General features: G+C 37.1%; 1 protein-coding gene across 1 annotated transcript in view; it reads right to left on the bottom strand.

Moving 5' to 3' along the window:
• Positions 1-22,468, bottom strand: part of LOC133651635 (peroxynitrite isomerase THAP4-like) — a 94,168-nt gene that overhangs the window by 63,145 nt on the left and 8,555 nt on the right. Inside the window, exon 2 of the mRNA XM_062049627.1 lies at positions 20,233-20,305. The gene's annotated coding sequence lies outside the window, so the exon portion shown is untranslated. The remainder of the gene's footprint in view (positions 1-20,232; positions 20,306-22,468) is intronic.

Below are 22,468 nucleotides of genomic sequence, written 5' to 3'. Positions count from 1 at the left end.
GCAGCCTTGGCTGCTAAACATTTGATAGCTTGACCGTATGTGCGCGTCACGTACGTAACTTTTTAAAAATATATAAGCTTTATGAACATTGGGTTAGGTGAACTGTCTTTTGGGCTGAGTGATTGTGTGTGTTGATCAGGTGTTTGAATTGTATTGGCGTGTTCTATGGAGCTAGGAGCTAGCAGAGGAGCTAGGAGCTAGCATAACAAACACGTAGGTGTTTTTATGCAGGATTAATTTGTGGCATATTAAATATAAGCCTGGTTGTGTTGTGGCTAATAGAGTATATATATGTCTTGTGTTTATTTACTGTTGTAGTCATTCCCAGCTGAATATCAGGTACCGTGAGTATGCAGCCTTGGCTGCTAAACATTTGATAGCTTGACCGTATGTGCGCGTCACGTACGTAACTTTTTAAAAATATATAAGCTTTATGAACCTTGGGTTAGGTGAACGGTCTTTTGGGCTGAGTGATTGTGTGTGTTGATCAGGTGTTTGAATTGTATTGGCGTGTTCTATGGAGCTAGGAGCTAGCAGAGGAGCTAGGAGCTAGCATAACAAACACGTAGGTGTTTTTATGCAGGATTAATTTGTGGCATATTAAATATAAGCCTGGTTGTGTTGTGGCTAATAGAGTATATATATGTCTTGTGTTTATTTACTGTTGTAGTCATTCCCAGCTGAATATCAGGTCACCCCCGGCTCTCACAGCATCTTCCCTATCTGAATACCGTATTTCCTTGAATTGGCGCAGGGAATATAGTATTCGCACGTCTAGAATTACTGCCGGGTCAAACTCGTTTCTCAAAATAATTAACGCATGCTTGGCCTTATCACCGGTTTATTATTGAAGCTGGATCAAATTCGTTTCGCAAAATATTAATTTTATTATCGCATGTCTATAATTTTCGCCGGGTCAAACTCGTTTCGCAAAATATTTAGCATATGGCTAGAACTTCCACCGGGTCAAATTCGTTACGTCACGAGTGACGCATCTGTCCTCCTTTTCAAAATGGAGGAAGCTGATTTCAGTAGTTTACAATCGCACAAAGGAAAAAAGATAAAGAGCTTTTCAGTAGGATTTAAGGTTCAAGCTATTGAATACCGGTACAGTATGCTAAAGAGAACAGTAAGCAGCTATGTTTTATTAATATACCGTAGCTGCGTGTGTGAAATACTGTATAAGTCATTAAATCACTCCCGCCTCCTGGTGGTAGAGGGCGCTGCCGCGCTAGTGATCCTTCTTGCGACTTCCTGTACTGCAGAAGAAGTGAACACACGCAGCAAGAGATTTATTTTTTCCCTCTGCCTGAACTTCTAACATGGAGGATCACATACCGGTATCTAAAATAAAACAGTTTTCTAAACTGGACTTTCAATCGAAGCAGGAGGTAATAATTAAAGGAATATCTCCATCGAAACAGAGACTTTTAAAACTGAAGAAAGAAAATAAGGAAGACTTCTATAAACAAGTTATCGATGCTTTTGGTCAGAAGGAGCTGCAAATGGACTCCATTTATAAGTACAGGTAAGACCATAATAACGTTTTTGTTAATTAAATGTGCTTTTCATGATGGTATGCTTACATCACACTCAAAGCGCACGCCTAAATTTTATGGATTCCTTTTGGTAAACGCCGGAGTGAGAAGAGGTTTTAAAATAATTACCGCATGCACGGCCATCCCGCCGGTTTCCGGTAAACGCAGGTGTGACAGGAGGTTTTAAATTAATTAACGCCCCTGCGGCTATTCAAGGAAATACGGTAGCTTCAACTCCCCACTAGTCCTTCACTTGCACTTTACTCATCCACAAATCTTTCATCCTCGCTCAAATTAATGGGGAAATTGTCGCTTTCTCGGTCCGAATCTCTCTCACTTCATGCGGCCATCATTGTAAACAATAGGGAACTTTGCGTACCGTATTTTCCGCACCATAAGGCGCCCCGTGTTATTAGCCGCACGTTTAATGAACGGCATATTTCAAAACTTTGTTTACCTGTTAGCCGCCCCGTGCTATTAGCCGCACCTACGCTACGCTAAAGGGAATGTCAACAAAACAGTCAGATAGGTCAGTCAAACTTTAATAATATATTACAAACCAGCGTTCTAACAACTCTGTTCACTCCCAAAATGTAATGTGCAAATGTGCAATCACAAAAATAGTAACACTCAAAATAGTGCAGAGCAATAGCAACATCAATAACTCAACGTTGCTCATACGTTAGTGTCACACAACACACAAAATAAACATTTAAAGCTCACTTTCTGAAGTTATTACTCATCTACAAATCCCTCGAATTATTCTTCTTCGGTGTGCTTCACTTGTTTTTTGACACCATCTGTGATGTGGACGCGCATGCAGTCGTAGATCAACAGGAACGGCGCTGCGTGAAAAAAGTCACCCGGTGTCTTCGCGTAAACGTCTATCAACCACTCGCTCATCTTTTCTTCATCCATCCATCCCTTCGAGTTAGCTTTTATGATGACGCCGGCTGGAAAGTTCTCTTTTGGCAAGGTCTTCCTTTTGAATATCACCGTGGGTGGAAGTTTCTGGCCGTTAGCATGGCAAGCTAGAACCACAGTAGGACGACTTCTCATTCCCTGTGGTGCGAATATTCACCGTACGTGCTCCCGTTGTATCCACAGTGCGGTTCACATGAATATCAAAAGCCAGTGGAACCTTGTACGCGTGTCTCTTAGTAGGAGACATTTTGTTGTCTTTACAGAAAAACAAATGAAATTAAATATCCGCGAGCTTCTTCTTCTCCGGGGGCGGGTGCTCACCTTGGCGGTTGCTTACAGTAGAAGAAGAAGCGCTTCCTCTTCTATGGGGCGGTTGCTTACCGTAGAAGAAGAAGCGCTTCTTCTTTTACGGGGAAAAAAGATGGCGACTGTTTACCGTAGTTGCGAGACCTAAACCTTATGAAAATAAATATGAATATTAATCCATATATAAGGCGCACCGGGTTATTAGCCGCACTGTCTGCTTTTGACAAAAATTGTGGTTTTTAGGTGCGGCTTATGGTGCGGAAAATACGGTATATGTTCAATTGACTACGTCACGCTACTTCCGGTAGGGGCAAGCCTTTTTTTATCAGATACCAAAAGTTGCGATCTTTATCGTCGTTGTTCTATACTAAATCCTTTCAGCAAAAATATGGCAATATCGCGAAATGATCAAGTATGACACATAGAATAGATCTGCTATCCCCGTTTAAATTTAAAAAATTCATTTCAGTAGGCCTTTAATTGTGTAGGACCACAACCACTAGGGGGAACACATAATCATGGCCAGGGCTTTGGTAAAAAAAATGTGTCTTTAATTTAAATCTGTCAGTTATAATATACGACGCCATAAAAATAACAACATACATTTTGCTGTGAGTGTTCAGTAATGAGGTTTTTGAATCAACTTAGGAAAGTGTAACACTCCATACACCCCCTTGCAAAAATGCAAAGTAGCTCACATTTTTGCATTCACACACAGTGCCAACATTTGGGAACCAGGATGAAGTGATGGAAGAAATGAACAAATATAATACATCGGACAAAGTCATGTTTAAGTTTCACTTTTGCATCCTATATGCACATATTTGTGGTGCATTCAAGGAACCTTGGTTAAAGTTCAAAACAGAGGCATGATAGAAAAAAGGTAAAAATATAATGCATCTAATAACACATACGGTAATTGCGGTGCATTCAAGGAACCTTGGCTAAAGTTCGAAACAGAGGCATGATAGAAGAAAGGTAAAAATATAATAAATCAATTTGTGGCAGCATCGAAAAACGTTATGTTTAAGTTTCACTTTGGCATCTTATAGCACATAATTGTGGTGCATTCAAGGAACATGAAAGAAAAAGGTAAAATATTTTTTAAAAAAAAATTTGTGGCAGCATCGGACGAAGTTATATTCAAGTTCCACTTTTGCATCTTATAGCACATAACTGTGGTGCGTTCAAGAAACCTTGTTTAACGTTTGAAACGCAGGCGTTTGTTTTAAAAGACGGGGAGGCTTAACCCCGAGTAGATGCACAAACCATACTAATTATTATCCACTAATGATAATCCTACATTATTTAGCTGAGGGGTCCCCAAATTTTTTGACTCGGGGTCCGCATTGGGTATATATATATATATATATATATATATATATATATATATATATATATATATATATATATATATATATATATATATATACATATATATATATTGGCAACACTAAATTGGCCCTAGTGTGTGAATGTAAATGTGAATGTTGTCTGTGTATCTGTGTTGGCCCTGCGATGAGATGGCGACTTGTCCAGGGTGTACCCCGCCTTCCGCCCGAATGCAGCTGAGATAGGCTCCAGACCCCAAAAAAGGGACAAGCGGTAGAAAATGGATATATATATATATATATATATATATATATATATATATATATATATATATATATATATATATATATATATATATATATATATATATATTGCGAGCGCGATGATGTCACATTATCGATGGGAAAATGCATTTTTAGACAATAGGATTTGCCTGAGTGGCTAGGAGACACCGATAGTGACAAACAGTAGAAAAGGGATTAAAAAGGACAGATTTTAAAAAATAATATTTTTTTTTTAAATTATATATATATATATATATATATATATATATATATATATATATATATATATATATATATATATATATATATATATATATATATATATATATATATATATATATATATATATATATATATATATATATACATACATATATACATATATATATATATACATATATATATATATATATATATATATATATATACATATATATATATATATATATATATATACATATATATATATATATATATATATATATATATATATATATATATATATATATATATATATACATATATATATATATATATATATATATATATATATATATATATATATATATATATATATATATATATATATATATATATATATATATATATATATACTTATTTTTTTTAACTTGGGACTTCCCGTGGGCCGGATTTTGGACGCTGGCGGGCCGGATCCGTAGTTTGGTCCACTCACCTTCTGGCTACTCTACATTTAATTTGACGGCACAATTTATAAAAAGAAAAATATAATAATTATTCATTAATTAGTAAGATTAAAGGGAATTTCAGGGAGCCTTTAGCCCCTCCTAAAAACGCCTAATGACACCACTGGTTTGAACACTTGTAAATATTGTGGGCTTCCTGATCCTGGAGTGTGCCAACTATGCTTTTGCATGTGTTTTAAAAAGCTAGTTTCACCCAAATGAAGTCAATAATTAGTGATATAGTGTGTGCAAACAGTGTGTGTATGTGGTGTGGGGACCTCGAGGATTTTAGTAAAAATAAGGACCATTAAAGAGCAAAATGGGGCAAGAAAGAAAATGTTGTGTAGGGGCCCCACAAAGCCGAGGGACATTGTTAGTGGCTTTGAGCGGTCATTTTGCGTAAAGAAGCCTGTCTAAGCCCCCATGCTGTGCTCATGTTTGTTTGTGTGTGGCCTTAAGAGCTCCACTCTCTCTCTCCCGGTGTCTCCTGTGGAATCGCAGGCCGCCGCCATTATCAGAAATCTCCACCTGCTGTCTCTGTGCAGCCTCCCAAGCTTTACTTTTGACGGGAATCAATACGGCCGTCACAAGCAATCATGGGCCGGCTATGTGTTTGAGTGCACACCCGCTGTGCACACCATCCCGACGCATGCGCCGCTCCATACTGTATACATCCAAACAAACAACACGCAGAGAGCACGGCTTGGCGCTTTTTTTGTTGTTGTTTTGCCTTCCATTGCAAACAAAGGCAAGGGATCATTTGCCTGAGAGAGACAATGTGCATTCAGAAACCTTGGCGACACGAGGCGTGCACTTTGAAGGTGAGGGCAGAGCGGTAATTACATTTCGCCGCCTCTGAAAACACGCAAGAATCCGTGCACAAGTCAGAACAAATTGATTTCATTAGCGGTGCCGCGTCACCCCATCTTGCATGCAGGAGGCAAAGGTGCTTTTTGATTTATAGGAAACACCGAGGATGTTTTCATCTAAAAAGTTTGTTTCCTCCCCCCAATTGTGTTGCTTAGGGGGACTTTAAGGAGAGGTATCGTGAGCTGATCAAGCTTCTTTTGTTTTGTTTCTATATCTCCCCATCAGGCCAGATGCGAGGTTATCACCGAGCAGTTTGTCCTACAGCACCCGTAATCTACAGCACCGCTGCACACTCGTCTCAAATATCAATTAAATAATCAGATGCAATCTCGGCTCATTGTTCCCCACAGACCACACTTGTGTTTACTGACCTCTATGTCATTTGAAAATCTCAACACGCATTTTTATAGCACACACAATGTGAACGCTAAAGGACGTTATTGCATCCGCTCACGAAGGAACTTCATGATCATCGCCTTTTCTTTAGTTGGTTCCTTGGCAGGATTAACGAAACACGACTCAACTCATTAGCACAGCATTTTATAGAGGGGTCGGGCAGGGGCCGAGGAGGAACACATTACATGATGGAGAAGATTTGGGCAGATCAAAGATTTTTGCAAAATGAGATCATTTTTCTTAATTTATCAGTGAACAGTAAAACCACACAAGGATATTACAAAATGTATATCTATTTATTTGTTTACATATTTATGGTAAAAAAATAAATTTAAAAAAATACATTTGGCATTTTTATTATAAACATATTTTTACATAATTAGATTTTATAAATATATACAATATTTTGCATTTTTATTGCAGAATTGTTTTTATTTTTAAATTATTATTTTCCTAAAAATATATTAAATATATGTTTCACTTTTTATTAAATATTTTTTTTAATTTTAGGATTAATGTATTCTATTCATACATTCAATATATATTTTCATCTTTATTATATATATATATATATATATATATATATATATATATATATATATAGTTATATAATTATTTTTAGATTATATTCTATACAAATATTCTATATATTTTTATTTTTTATTGTATAAATATTTGTTCTATAATTATGTTCTATAATTGTATTCAAAATATTTTTAATTGTTTACTATATAAGTGCTTTTTAACTTTTTATATATATATTTATATATATATATATATATTTTATAAATATATTCAACATATGTTTTTTTTTATCATTTATATCATTTTATTTTAGATGATTCTATTCTATAAATAAATTCAATATGTTTTCATTCTTCATTATATAATCCATTTTTTTATTGTTAGATAATTATATTTTCTAAGTATATACTTTTAATTTGTTGTTATAATTTTATTTTATTTGTAGACAATTATGTTCGACAAATATATTCAACGTGTTTAATTTTTTATTATATGAATACTTTTTTTTTTTAGATAATTATATTCTATAAATACTGTATATTGAATATATTTTCAAATTATACAGAATATATATAAGGTTGTTTGGTTGTGTTTAGAGGAACTCCCAATTATTCCTCCTCTTTTTTGCAAGGAGCCATACTAGTAACATAACCAAATAAGTACACGTCTTACTTCAAAGTTCACTGTTGATGTGATTCACTGCACAGTAGGATTTAAATGTGTTCCTGTATAGTATTTCTCCAGCAATGGCCATGTGGTGACATAAATTATTAAGCACTACAATGTGATTGTTACAATCAAATATGATTATATAACAGTAGTGTTATAAAAAATAAAAAGGGTTAACATTTTTATTAAAAAACTACAGTGCATCCAAAGAAATAACTTTATGGCATCGAATGAACAAGTATACTGTATGTGAGTGCTTTCAGAAGGGGTCATCTGTTACCATAGCAACCTGTTGCTTTGCGATCCAACACATGGCTGTGTAGTGCAAACAAAGACTCCAGGTGAAAGAGAGGACAAAAAGATGGCAGAAGTGTACGTCAAACCCTGAGCTACATGAGTAGTGTCGCCAACAGCGGTTTATTTACAGACAACGTCTGGGACGAGCACTCGCATTTGAGGCCAATAAGCACGCAGGTTCATTAAAGCAACAACCCTCACGAGCTGCTGTGTGCGGGCACCGTGTGTCACACCTCATTTCCCCCGAGTCTTCGTGTCTTTTGGAAGGCAAATGAGTGGTGGCACACATTCACATCTACACAACAGAGGTGACGTGCTTTTCCTTTATTTGCCACCACCGGCGCTTCGTATGGAAATGCGACTCCCATGTGCCGGTAGATGAAGAAGCATTGTCTGCCCCATTTGTATTTTTTTTCCCCTATTTTCTATAAAAAGAGGTGTTGACATTGTTAAGGTTAAGGCTAATGATGATGCATACTATCAGTGTTATTTACTGCAAAAATATTAACATTGAAGCTAAACAATGTTGCTCTTGCTGACTAATGGCGTCATGTAATAAAAAGACAATATCTTTACCAATTCATCATTATTACGGCTGATAGTCGAGGAAATTGTGTTTGACTGGCAACTTTTAAATTGTTTTTTATTTACTAAGCAAATCTCCACTCAAGCAGTGCGGTGATAGTAAATATCTACAGTAAATTGCTTTTTTTTTAGAATTGTGTTAATGATTTTCAGCATTCACATAATACTGTAGAGCAGGGGTGTCAAACTCATCTTAGATCGGGGGCCACGTGGAGAAAAATCTGCTGGTAAAATCACGGCACGATAACTTAAAAATAAAGACAACTTCAGATTGTTTTCTTTGTTTAAAAATAGAACAAGCACATTCTGAAAATGTACAAATCATAATGTTGTTGGGGTTTTCTTTACACTTACATGTTGCGGTTATTAATATTCTATATTTATTTGTCGTTATTTATACTTTCTGAATAAATTATGTGATACTATCTATCAGTCAACTCATTGGTGTTCATTTTCTTTCTATCAAGATAAAAAAATAATATCAAAATCAAATTACAGGATGTTATTAATGGAGTTTGCTTATTTTCCTTGACTGGTGCACTAACATGTGATTTTTTTTTTTACATATGTAGCCTCATCTACAAAGATACAAAGAATTGCTATTGCGACATCTAGTGGACACATTTAGAACAGCGGTTTCTTTCATTCAAAAATGTTGGCTCATTTTTATACTGAGCAAACTCATCCCGCGGGCCGGATAAAACCTGGGCCGTACGTTTGACCCCCGTGCCGTATAGTGTCCGACACCAAAATTCCGCCCTAATTTTTATTTGGCTCTTTTTTTACGTCCGCATTCTTCCCACATTGTCATCGCTAAATGCTAACTTTATTTTTATTTCGGAAATTTAGCAGGCGTACACAGAGTCATAGAATTTGACAAATGGTAAATGTTAGCATGCCAACTTTTATAGCTAATTTTGCAGGCGTACACCTCAAGGTCTTATAATGGTGCGTTTTAGTTGTACTGGGAAGTCGGAATTTCCAAGTTCTTTGTCGGAAGTTTCAACTAGAATGCTCCCTGAAGTCGGATTTCCTAGAAAGTCGGATATTCCTCAACACCCCCGAATTCGACTTGAAAGAAGGCTGCTTTGAGTGTAAACTTAAACAATAATAGAATGTAATATACATTAATATTAAGGCTGTGAATGTTTGGACACTACAAGATTCGATTGGATTCTTGGGGTTAACGATTTGATTCAGAACCGATTCTCGATTCAAAACTGATCTCGATTCAAAACTGATCTCGATTCAAAATCAATCTTTTTTAATAGCTTTGGGTGCAAGTTCTATGATTAACTACATTCCTTCATAAAATAAACGTCTCTGAGAAATGTCTATATTACTTAAAAGTAAACAGGTTTTAGTTAATAAAATTCTACCCAAACATTTAATAAAGTCAAATACAAATACGGCAACAAGAGAAGTATCCCACACTTCTGTTTTGTAAAGTAAATATGTACATCAGATATGGGCATCTACATCAACAATAGGATTTGATTTGCCTGAGTGGCTGGACAGAACAGCTTTGAAAAAAAAAATCGATTTTTGATTTATTTTTGATATTTTTTGGTTATGACTCGTTACAAGTTAGAATCGCGATTCATTCGAAAATGTATTTATTTTTTTCCTTTTGACAAACCGAGTTACCAGCACTTTTCACAATTTTCTGTCGCACTAAATCAGTCATCTACGATGTATTGTAGGATGTTTATATATGGTAATGTTACTGTACTACAGTTCTTCCCATGGAGGGGAGGGCTCAGTTTGGACCGTTGGAGCATATGATGTGATGAAAGTAGAGGGAAATGAGTATCTTCTTAAACACATCAATGCAAAATTAGGAATTAAACTGATGTGTGTTGGTGTCTGCTGGTTTAAAAACTTCTTGCAATGTGCATTTTCTTGCGTCTCTGGAACATTCCAGCAAACACTCGTAGTTCTTACCGACTTCTTATATGAGCGTACCTTCTGGGCGGTTAAAAAAAAAAATGGGTGCGGTTCAGTGGTGTGCCGTCAGGGCCAGAAAGGCCTTCACTGCTGGCCTAAAATAACCAGAAATCATGAGCATAATTAAAGATAAAATAATTTTTTTATTTACTTTCCCTAAATATCTAAACGTATTCATATTCTCTTCATGTCATATTGTCTCCTTCCAGTGCTGTTGGTTTTAGTTTTAATTTGTATCCAATCAGAGTTCAGCTAGCTTATGTTGCCATGCTGCACCAAATCTGCCCGAGGCCTTCAGAAATAACAATGCGGGTGTCTGTAAGTAGGGTTGGGTATCGAGTATCGAGTATCGATTGGAACCGGGACTAACTTTCCGATTCTCCCGGAATCGTTCAAAAGTTTAAATTTCGGTTCCTAGTTTCGATACCCAGTCCGCCGACCGGGAAAAAAGAATAAGTCCGCCGACTGGAAGAAGAAGCCGCTAAACACTAACGAAGAAGCGCCCACCGGCGGAAGTGTTAGCATAGCCGAGCTATGTAGCCGAGCGAGTCAGTCAAGCATGGATAGCGGGCGTCGGCGGTCGAAGTGTGGCTTTATTTTACTAAAAAAAATGAAATATCGGCGAAATGTAACACGTGCGACAGGACTGTTTCGTGCTTAGGAGGGTGCACGTCGAACGTGATGAAGCACCTCCGAGTACAAATAAATGCGTGTCCCGTCTTCGACGCGCTGCGCCGACCGTCCTCCTGTGCCTCTTCCTCTGGCTTCGACGCCCAGCCTGGCACCTTGGTGACTGCATTGCAGTCCGAATCCGGTAAGTAAAGCAATTTTAATGCAATAAATAATGTGTTTTGCGCCAACGTCGAGGCAGCTAACAAATTAGCCCGCGTATTTTTTCATAGACAATTTACAACCTGCTAGCCAGGCTCCGCAATGTGCTCAGCGTACTCCGTTCACCGTAGCGGCAATGGGGAAGATGTCGGTGCCACAGACGGAAGAGTGCCACAGAAAGGTCACTTCACACATAGTCAAAAAACTGCATCCCTTTTCAGAGGTGGAATCTCCAACATTTAGGTTAGTTAAGCAATAACGTTAGAGCTAAGCTAATTGATACTGGGCTAAACAGTAACAGCAACATTACATGTTTGTTTATGTTTGCAGGGATATGGTGAAAACTCTCAACCCAAAATACATACCACCTTCCAGGGACTACCTGTCAAACACATTGATCCCGGCATGGTACAAGAAGAATCGGAACCGAGAATCGCCAGGAATCGGAATCGGAATCGGAATCATTCAAATTCAAACGATACCCAACCCTATCTGTAAGTGAACGGGGACATACAGTGATAGACAGTTATGATAGTGTCAACAAGGGGACATTGGGGGGTTTTGTTTTCCCGGAATGCAAAGGAAAGTTGGCGCGGGCAAGGCGTGAAGGTGAGGACATGTTTATTTTTACACTAACAAAAAGAACAAACGAAAAGCGTGCACAAGGCGGGAGTACAAAAACGTGGCTAATGAAACAAAACTTGCACAAAGGCAAAAACTATAAACATGAAATAAAAACACTTACTGTGGCAAGGCATGAAGCATGAACTATAGTAAACAGGAATATCATGGGTAGCAGAGGTAGTATGGATAATATCACCAGGCCGACTGACTGGCAACAACAAGCTTAAATACTGGTGACATGATTAGTGAAAACAGGTGCGTGACTCAAAATGTGAAAACGTGAGACAGGTGCGTGACATGAGGATGTGAACCAGGTGAAACTAATGGTTGCTATGGTGACAAAGCAAGGGAGTGAAAACAAGAACTAAAAAGTGTCCAAAAACCAAGCAAAACATAACTAAACAAAACATGATCACAAACATGACAGATAGCCAATCAGATCACAAGTTGACAGTAGCCTATCTAAGTAGCCTGATGTTAACAAGACTGTGATTGGATACTCACTTGTCATTCTAAAGTGAGTATCCATTCACAAGTTTCAATTTAGCAGGAAGCGGGAAGTCTTGCGCCGTAGCCAGACCGGGATATCAGAGAAGGAGAACAAAACGTTGATTAGGTGACAGATATATATTTGCAAGGCCATTTTCAAGAAGGATATTTAAAGACAAACTACATCTTGTGAGACCATGTCGGCCAACCCCGGAAGCTAGCTCAGCTGTTCTGGCGATGAAATGGGGAAATGCTCGCCATTTCCACTCGAATAAGCAGACGGCGAGGGTCACCACTGGCTTATACGGCATCGAATAGGTGCTATAATTGTGAGCTCAAATATTTTATTTTTTTCACTTTTAATATGTTTTTTGCAATTTCAATTTTGACAGTACCACATAAGCTATGTTTTAATTGCTGATGCGTTTTAATTTGTTTTTTAAATGCGCCAGAAAATAACCAGTTTTAAATTTAATTTAAAAATTAAAGTACCAATGATTGTCACAGATGAGGGGAGTAGTAGGCAGCAGCGGTGGCCGCGCCCTGGAATCATTTTTGGTGATTTAACCCCCAATTCCAACCCTTGATGCTGAGTGCCAAGCAGGGAGGTAATGGGTTCCATTTTTATATTCTTTGGTATGACTCGGCCGGGGTTTTAACTCACAACCTACCGATCTCAGGGCGGACACTCTAACCACTTGGCCACATTGTACACTGATGATGTGCATCAATGCGCAAGAGTGCCTAAATGTGTTTCTGTATAGTAGTTCTCCAGCAATGGTCATGTGGTGACATAAATTATGGTATTTTGAGAGGTAATCATTGAAGTCGGACATCACTGAAGGCCTAGTGCGGTTACAGATCGCACTGCAGGGCTGCGTCTAAAATGCCCAGGAAAAAAAGCCACAGGTAAGAGCATGATAACATGTATGTGCAGTAAATGAGTGTCTCCATGGTGAAAGCCGCGTAGTACACACAAAAACCTCATTTTGGTCTGCACCACATTTGCACTTGTTCTCAAATGTACATGCAGTCTTAGTAGATCACTCGCAACACGCCCACTAACGGTACACTGAATTTAATAGTTTATGCAAGTCATTTAGCACTCTTAGTAGATCAGGCCCAATGTAAGTATCTGTAGTCACATTTCACACATTCTTGCTCTACTGAGCGCCGTTTTTCGAAAGCAACATCAAAAAGTCGGACAAGTGTCAATGGGGGGGAAGCCGTGGTTCAATGATATGACAAGGACTTTGTGTGAAGCCTGCGGAGCGTGCTCACAGCACCCAGCTGTTGACTGTGCACTAAAAATACACATTACTCCAGCTGAAACTACCAATTGTCACGTTACACATTTCTCCAATATGTTAACCACAACGTGAGAGTCGGTATTGTTTCGATCCAATTCTATTCTTTTTGATTGTTTCCCTGCATTTTTCAATAGACTTGCTCACAATAAAGGACTCTAAAATAACCTGAAGCGAGAGATTTATTCAGGAAGTACGACAAAGGAGCGATTTACATTTTGTGAATGGTGATGATTCATGCAAGGCTAAGATGCAGACGAAAAAAGGGAATCAATAATTGTTGCATATTTGAAGTGAATGTTCTGAACTCTAATATCTGTCACCTTTTATTGTAGTCGCTCGTTGGTAACGTTATGAGCGGAGGCTGCGGAGACATGCAGTCCAAAGTCCTTTAAATAGGGACAAAAGGGTGGCTACTGGAAATGAGATGGAATGTGAAAAGCAAGTAGATAATAAAGTCCATGGTCATGAAACAGCAAAAGAAAGAAAAATGTTCAGCACGAACATCGATCTGACAACTGGCCAATGCTCCAAACTGACTAAATACTGGAGGTTTGACTGACAATCCGCCGCAGGTGTGGTCAAAGCGGCTACGAACAGAAAGTAAAAGTACAGCAAACGGTACAAAACAGGAAATTGAAAAAACATATATGAGTTTCAAACAAGTACCGTATTTTTCGGACTATAAAGCGCACTTAAAATCCTTTCATTGCGCCTAATGTACGGAATAATTCTGGTTTTACTTACCGACCTCTAAGCTAATTTATTTGGTACATGGAGTAATAATAAGTGTGACCAGTCACACATAAGATACGTGTAGACTGCAATATGATGCAGTAAACAACACCAACATTTTATATGTTACATTGAGAATATAGAACATTACACACGGGGCTCAAAAATCTATCAAAATGTTTTAGTCCGACTTTGGTAAGCTATGAAGCCGCATCGCTTGATGGATTGTACTGTGCTTCAACATAGGAGTATTATTATGGTGTGTATAAGGTAAGACATATTATCTGGCGTTTTGTTTCGCAATATTATACAAAAGCAACTTTTCTTACCTTCTGGTACCTGCTGGTCTGTATTTGGGATCTGCGTAAGTCCTGAAAATTTGTGCACGTCCGTCTTTGTAGTCCGATAAGCTTCTTCTTTTTCTCTATCTTCTTGTTATGAGACATTCATCCTCCGCTGTTGCCATTTCTAATATAAAGTAGTGTAAAGTTCTTATATCTGTCAGTAAACTCGCCATGAAAGTGTTAAAACATACCGGTGTAGTGAGTGTACATTATTCACCCAAGGAACTTTAGTTATTAGAGAGTTCCGGTCGGACGTTTTTTCATGGGACACATTTCCGACGTTGTAATTTCACTAGTGAGCCACGGATGATGAGATGCTGCTCCGTTATTGATTAAAGTAAAGTCTGAATGTCATTAAAACAGTTAGCTCCATCGTTTGACACTTCTTCCACTCCCGCCCTTGCACGCTACACCGCTACAACAAAGATGACGTGGAGAAGACGCTGCCGAAGGTGAGCCAAGTAAATAAGACCGCCCACAAAACGGCGCATCCTGAAGCGACTGTCAGAAAGCGGCTTGAAGATGATCTGTAAAACATAATCTTTGCAACATTTTGACCAAAGAACCACCATTACATGTTATGTAGACCACAAGGAAGTATTTTCAATTTAGAAAAAAATAATAATAATATGATCCCTGGTGCGCCTTTTGTATGAAAATAGACCTGACTAGACCCGCTCATTGGCAGTGCGCTTTATGGTCCAGAAAATACGAGTGGAAACCTAGGAAAACACAATAAGGGCCTGATCTATTCAATCAATCAATCAATGTTTATTTATATAGCCCTAAATCACAGATGTCTCAAAGGGCTGCACAAGCCACAACGACATCCTCGGTACAGAGCCCACATAAGGGCAAGGAAAACTCACCCCAGTGGGACGTCGATGTGAATGACTATGAGAAACCTTGGAGAGGACCGCATATGTGGGTAACCTCCCCCCTCTAGGGGAGACCGAAAGCAATGGATGTCGAGTGGGTCTGACATAATATTGTGAAAGTCCAGTCCCTAGTGGATCTAACATAATAGTGAGAGTCCAGTCCATAGTGGGGCCAGCAGGAGACCATCCCGAGCGGAGACGGGTCAGCAGCGCAGAGATGTCCCCAACCGATGCACATATTAAAGGTTGGCGTTTATTAAAACGTGCAAACTTGGCCTTTCTTCACACTGCATGTCATTCCGAATTTTTTTGTCAATATGCAACTGTGTGAACAGGGCAATTTGGAATTTTTCATTTTCGACACAGGCCTCTTTCGTATGTGAAAATAAATATATGCGATGTGTCCTCAGGTCGCATTTATCCGAGCAGAACGTCATCAAAAAGCGCTAAGCGTCATAATTATTCGCCGAAAATAGACGGTAGCACAATGGACTTTGTCTAGGGAAAACCTGTGATTCCCGAATAGGTTGAACAGTTTGAAGTTGGAACGGTTTGAATCGGATGAAAAATGTGGAAGGTAGAGCACGCCAAAATCTGGAGAAGAAGAAGAAGAAGAAGAAATAGATGAATTTTTGTGTAGAAAACCATATGTGTGAATGCTCCAAAGCATTCACACAATTATGGATAGGTAGCGTTAGCTGTCATTGAATGTATATTCTATAATAACAACAACATGACTGCAAATTTTTCGTTGCTTCTCTTGGACTACTTTAGTACGTGTGCACGTGCACCCTCCGCATACCGTTGGCCTGACCAGGTGAGTGACCGCCGTAAATACCAATCATTTTATTCGGGACGGTAAACATTTTTATTACATAAACTTTGTAATTGTGAAACTTATAGGTAAGTGTTCAGTTAAACCACTAATGGTAACATAAGCTCACCGGTGGTGTTCTTGTTATATTTGTTGCTTTGAAAAATGTAACTGTGAGCAAGTTTCAACCAGCACCTTTAAGTATGTGCATGGGCAAGTATGAACAGTATTAGTTTATTTGGATCCCATTGGCTGCAGCATAGCCGATACAATTGATTGCAAACACCTGGGACAACTAGTGCTTGTAATTGCCAAAAAAATGTTTCCTTACAAAGTTCATCCCAACCTATTGGCATTGGAATGCAAATTATTTTTTTATCTGAGTCTGTATGACCTTATGCAAAAATTGTTTTATCTGCTTTAGCTGCTTTCCATTTGGTCAAAGCAGCAATCAAAGCCCAATCAAACTTCCTTTCCCATTGCTGCTTTAATACACTTCCTTTTCTCTGGTTCCTGTAACAAGTCCTCTACTCCCTACTGATTTTGATGCTTGATATCATCTTCAGTGGATGCTTACTACATGATGCAGGGCCCCTTGCATGAACACTCTATGCCAGAGGTCGGGAACCTTTTTGGCCGAGAGAGCCATGTAAGCCAAATATTTTAAAATGTATTTCCGTGAGAGCCATATAATATATTTTAACACTGAATACAACTAAATGCGTGCCTTTTTAAGTAAGACCAACATTTTTAGAGTATAATAAGTCTCTTATTCTTTTTAATAACATTGTTATTCTGAAGCTAACCAATAATAAATTAAATACTTCTTACCATTATTGCGACTTCTTGAACAGGTGCGGTAGAAAACGGATGGATGGATTAAAATGTATGAGAATATTTTATATTTTGAACACTGTGATTTCCAGCGGAATTATTCATTACTTATCGTGTTAAGCAATGTCAGCTAAGATATATCTTGAGAGCCAGATGCAGTCATCAAAAGAGCCACATTTGGCTCGAGATCCATAGGTCCCCTACCCCTGCTCTATGCCATGGGTGTCAAACTCATTTTAGATCGGGGGCCATATGGAGAAAAATCTACTCCGAAGTGGGCCGGACTGGTAAAATCACGGCACGATAACTAAAGACAACTTCAGATTGTTTTCTTTGTTTAAAAATAGAACAAGCACATTCTGAAATACAAATCATAATGTTGTTGTTTTTTTACACTTACATGTAGTGGTTAATAGTATTCTATCTTTATTTGTCGTTATTTATACTTTCTGATTAAATGATGTGATAATGTTCATCAGTCAACTCATTGGTGTTAATTTTCAATCTATCAAGATAACAAAATAATATCAAAATCAAATTACAGGATGTTATTTATGTAGTTTGCTCATTTTTGGTTTATTTTTTGTACATATGTAGTAGGGGTGTGGGAAAAAATCGATTCAAATTCAAATTGCGATTCTCACGTTGTGCGATTCAGAATCGATTCTCATTTTTAAAAAATCGATTTAAAAAAAAAAAAGTATTTAAAAAAAATGTGTTTTTATTTTTTATTAATCAGTCCAAAAAAACAATACACAGCAATACCATAACAATGCAATCCAATTCCAAAACCAAACCCGACCGAGCAACAACAGCAGTATCAATATTAGTTACAATTTCAACATAGCAGTGATTAAAAATCCCTCATTGACATTATCATTAGACATTTATAAAAAAAATTAAAAAATGAACAATAGTGTCACAGTGGCTTACACTTGCATCGCATCTCATAAGCTTGACAACACACTGTGTCCAATATTTTCACAAAGATAAAATAAGTCATATTTTTGGTTCATTTAATAGTTAAAACAAATTTGCATTATTGCAATCAGTTGATAAAACATTGTCCTTTACAATTATAAAAGTTGTTTACAAAAATCTACTACTCTGCTTGCATGTCCGCAGACTGGGGTAGATCCTGTTGAAATCCTATGTATTGAATGAATAGAGAATCGTTTTGAATCGGGAAAACATCTTTTTTCAATCGAGAATCGTGTTGAATTGAAAAAAAAATCGATTTTGAATCGAATCGTGACCCCAAGAATCGATATTGAATCGAATCGTGGGACACCCAAAGATTCACAGCCCTAATATGTAGCATCATCTACAAAGATACAAAGAATAGCTTTTGCGACATCTAGTGGACACATTTAGAACAGCAGTTTCTTTCATTCAAAAATTACGGCTCATCTTTATACTTAGCAAACTCATCCCGCGGGCCGGATAAAACCTGTTTGCTGGCCTTATCCGGCCCTCGGGCCATACGTTTGACACCCCTGAATTAGCGGATGCAAACTATAAAATTGTGTGTACTATTACTGAGCGTTTTGTGGGTGATCTACTAAGAGTGCACAATTTATAACAAGTGCATACCGCTCTATTTAAATGAGGTTTTTGCATGTGTACCGGCTGTCACTATGGAGATACTCATTTCCCTCCACATTTATGGCATCATGCATGACATGCAGCACATAAACATAATATGTACCACTTTTTCTGGGCTATATTGAAGCGTACGTTTGGACACCCCTTCTCTATGCGGTTGTGTATGGGCCCCAACGACTAGCGGGTCCACACGATTATGGTTTCAATAGCTGATCATCAACGTAATTGTCGCGCTCATTAGGTGTTTGCTTGTTCTACTTTGATGGACTAATTTGCCTCATACTGAATAAAACTAATGTGATGATGTGGCGACTTGTCCAGGGTGCACCCCGCCTACCGCCCGAATGCAGCTGAGATAGGCTTCAGCACCCACCGCGACCCCAATAGGGACAAGCGGTAAAAAATGGATGGATGGATGAATACAAATATAATTTGTTTCTGTTAAACTTTTATTCAGCAGTGAGTCAACATGTCCTTTGTAGTACTTTTAGTTTGGTTTGGCAGCGCCTATTCGAAAGCTCATGGAGATAATTGCTAATTTAGCATCACTTTAAATGTCGCCATCGTGACAGATTTACAGCTGTATTTCTATTTAAGTTTATATTGTACACAAACCTTTTCCCTAGAGATATAAAGTCAAAATAACTTTATTTTCTTTTCTTTTTTTTTTAAATAGTTTCTGCCCAATTATTGTGTGTGCTTAGTTTTTCAACTAACAGTAATGGCATAGCAGCTTCACTGTGGTCGGACATAATGAACACTTTTCTTTACCCATACACCAATCCAGCAATTTTTTACATTTTCATTTAAACTGTGGACATTATCTACAGTCATAAACACATGACTATTAAACATATTGGATTGAACTGAATTAAAGTTGTCAATTTAGGTTTTTTGTTTGCACATGATTATGTATTGTAAATACAAATCTTTACATAACTTCTAAAATATGAATAGTTCCTTATTTCTTAAAGGCCTACTGAAACCCACTACTACCGACCACGCAGTCTGATAGCTTATATATCAATGATGAAATTTTAACATTGCAACACATGCCAATACGGCCGGGTTAACTTATAAAGTGCAATTTTAAATTTCCTGCTAAACTTCCCTTTGAAAACGTCTATGTATGATGACGTATGCGTGTGACGTCAAGGGTTGGTACGGAAGAATGCGGACGCATTGAATCCTATACAAAAAGCTCTGTTTTCATCTCAAAATTCCACAGTATTCTGGACATCTGTGTTGGTGAATCTTTTGCAATTTGTTTAATGAACAATGAAGACTGCAAAGAAGAAAGTTGTAGGTGGGATCGGTGTATTAGCGGCGAACTACAGCAACACAACCAGGAGGACTTTGAGATGGATAGCAGACGCGCTAGCCGGCGAACTCACCTTAACTTCCTCCGTCTCCGGGCCGCCGACCGCATCTGTGATCGGGTGAAGTCCTTCGTCGCACCGTCAATCGCTGAAACGCAGGTGTTGAGTTGAGTTGAGTTGAGTTTGAGTTTATTTCGAACATGCAAGCATACAACATGATACATCACAATTTCCAGTTTCTCTTTTCAACATGTTCGAAAAGGAGTAGGAAGAAGCAGAGCTTATTTAATCCTACCCCTTTTCTTTTACATAACAGTTGCTAAACTTTTTTGTTCACTTCCTGTTCTCAATTTATTCACAATGTACTCCATAAGTAATCACAATAAAAATAGATAAATAATAATTGGTGAAGTAAGTTACATTTTATATGATGAGATAAGTAAGATTATTTTGAGAGTGAAAGAATGGATGAATTAAATAAATTCAGAATGTTTATCATGGTTCTTCTTCTTTGTACCTTGTAAACACTTTAAGTTTGAAGAGTTTCTTGAAGTAGATCATATTAGTACATTGTTTGATTGCTTTGCTTAATCCATTCCATAATTTAATTCCACATACTGATATACTGAAGGTCTTAAGTGTTGTACGTGCGTACAAATGTTTTAAATTACATTTTTCTCTAAGATTATATTTCTCCTCTTTTTTTGAGAAGAATTGTTGTATATTCTTGGGTAGCAGGTTATAGTTTGCTTTGTGTATAATTTTAGCTGTTTGCAAATTCACTATGTCGTGGAATTTCAGTATCTTTGATTCAATAAATAAAGGATTTGTATGTTCTCTATATCCAACATTATGTATTATTCTAACTGATCTTTTTTGTAACACCGTTAATGAATGAAGTGTACTTTTGTAATTATTTCCCCATATTTCTACACAGTAGCTCAGATATGGTAACACTAATGAGCAGTAGAGAATATGAAGGGATTTTTTGTCTAGAACATGTTTTGCTTTATTCATTATTGACGTGTTTCTTGCGACTTTATGTTGTATATTTTTTACGTGAGATTTCCAGTTCAATTTATCATCAATAATTATACCTAGAAATTTGGTTTCATTTACTCTTTCAATTTCTTTTCCGTCTATTTGTATTTGTGTTTGACTTTCTCTTCTACTGTTACCAAATAGCATTATTTTAGTTTTACTGAGATTCAACGATAGTCTGTTTTTGTCAAACCATCTTTTTAATTTGTTAATTTCTTCTGTTATTATTTGTATTATCTCCTGTGTGTTCTCTCCTGAACAAAACGCTGTTGTATCATCCGCAAATAATACTAACTTTAAATCTTTTATAACTTTACAAATGTCATTTATATAGAGATTGAATAATTTAGGTCCTAATATTGATCCCTGAGGTACACCACAGGATATATTTAGCGTTGTAGACGTGTGTTCGCCTAGCTTCACGTATTGTTTCCTGTTCGTTAGATAACTTCTTATCCAGTTTAAGACTAACCCTCTGATGCCATATCGTTCTAGTTTTTTGATTAAAATATTGTGATTAATTGTGTCAAATGCTTTAGTTAAATCCATGAACACTGCTGCTGCACATTTTTTACTATCTATTGCATTGGTAATTTCTTCTGTAATTTCAATTAAAGCCATTGAAGTTGAAACATTAGCTCTGTATCCATATTGGTTCTCTTCGAGTATTCTATTTTTATTTATGAAACCCTCTAATCTGTTATTGAACAGTTTTTCAATGATTTTAGAAAATTGTGGAAGTAAAGAAACAGGTCTATAATTTGTAAATTGATGTTTGTCTCCAGTCTTATAAATTGGTGCAACTTTAGCTATTTTCATTTTGTTTGGAAATGTACCTGTTTGAAATGATAGATTACTAATATACATTAATGGTCCTGAGATCTCTTCTATAACCTTTTTTATCGTTTCCATATCAATTCCGTTACAATCAGAGATATAAAGTCAAAATAACTTTATTTTCTTTTTTTTTTCTTTTTTTTTAAATAGTTTCTGCCCATTTATTGTGTGTGCTTAGTTTTTCAACTAACAGTAATGGCATAGCAGCTTTGAATTGTCTTCACTGTGGTCGGATATAATGAACACTTTTCTTTGGTTTGGTTTCATTTACTCTTTCAATTTATTTTCCGTCTATTTGTATTTGTGTTTGACTTTCTCTTCTACTGTTACCAAATAGCATTATTTTAGTTTTACTGAGATTCAACGATAGTCTGTTTTTGTCAAACCATCTTTTTAATTTGTTAATTTCTTCTGTTATTATTTGTATTGTGAG

Source organism: Entelurus aequoreus, linkage group LG06 (genome assembly GCF_033978785.1).
Source record: "Entelurus aequoreus isolate RoL-2023_Sb linkage group LG06, RoL_Eaeq_v1.1, whole genome shotgun sequence".
Classification (NCBI taxonomy): domain Eukaryota; kingdom Metazoa; phylum Chordata; class Actinopteri; order Syngnathiformes; family Syngnathidae; genus Entelurus; species Entelurus aequoreus.
This window is presented reverse-complemented; position numbering and strand designations above follow the sequence as displayed.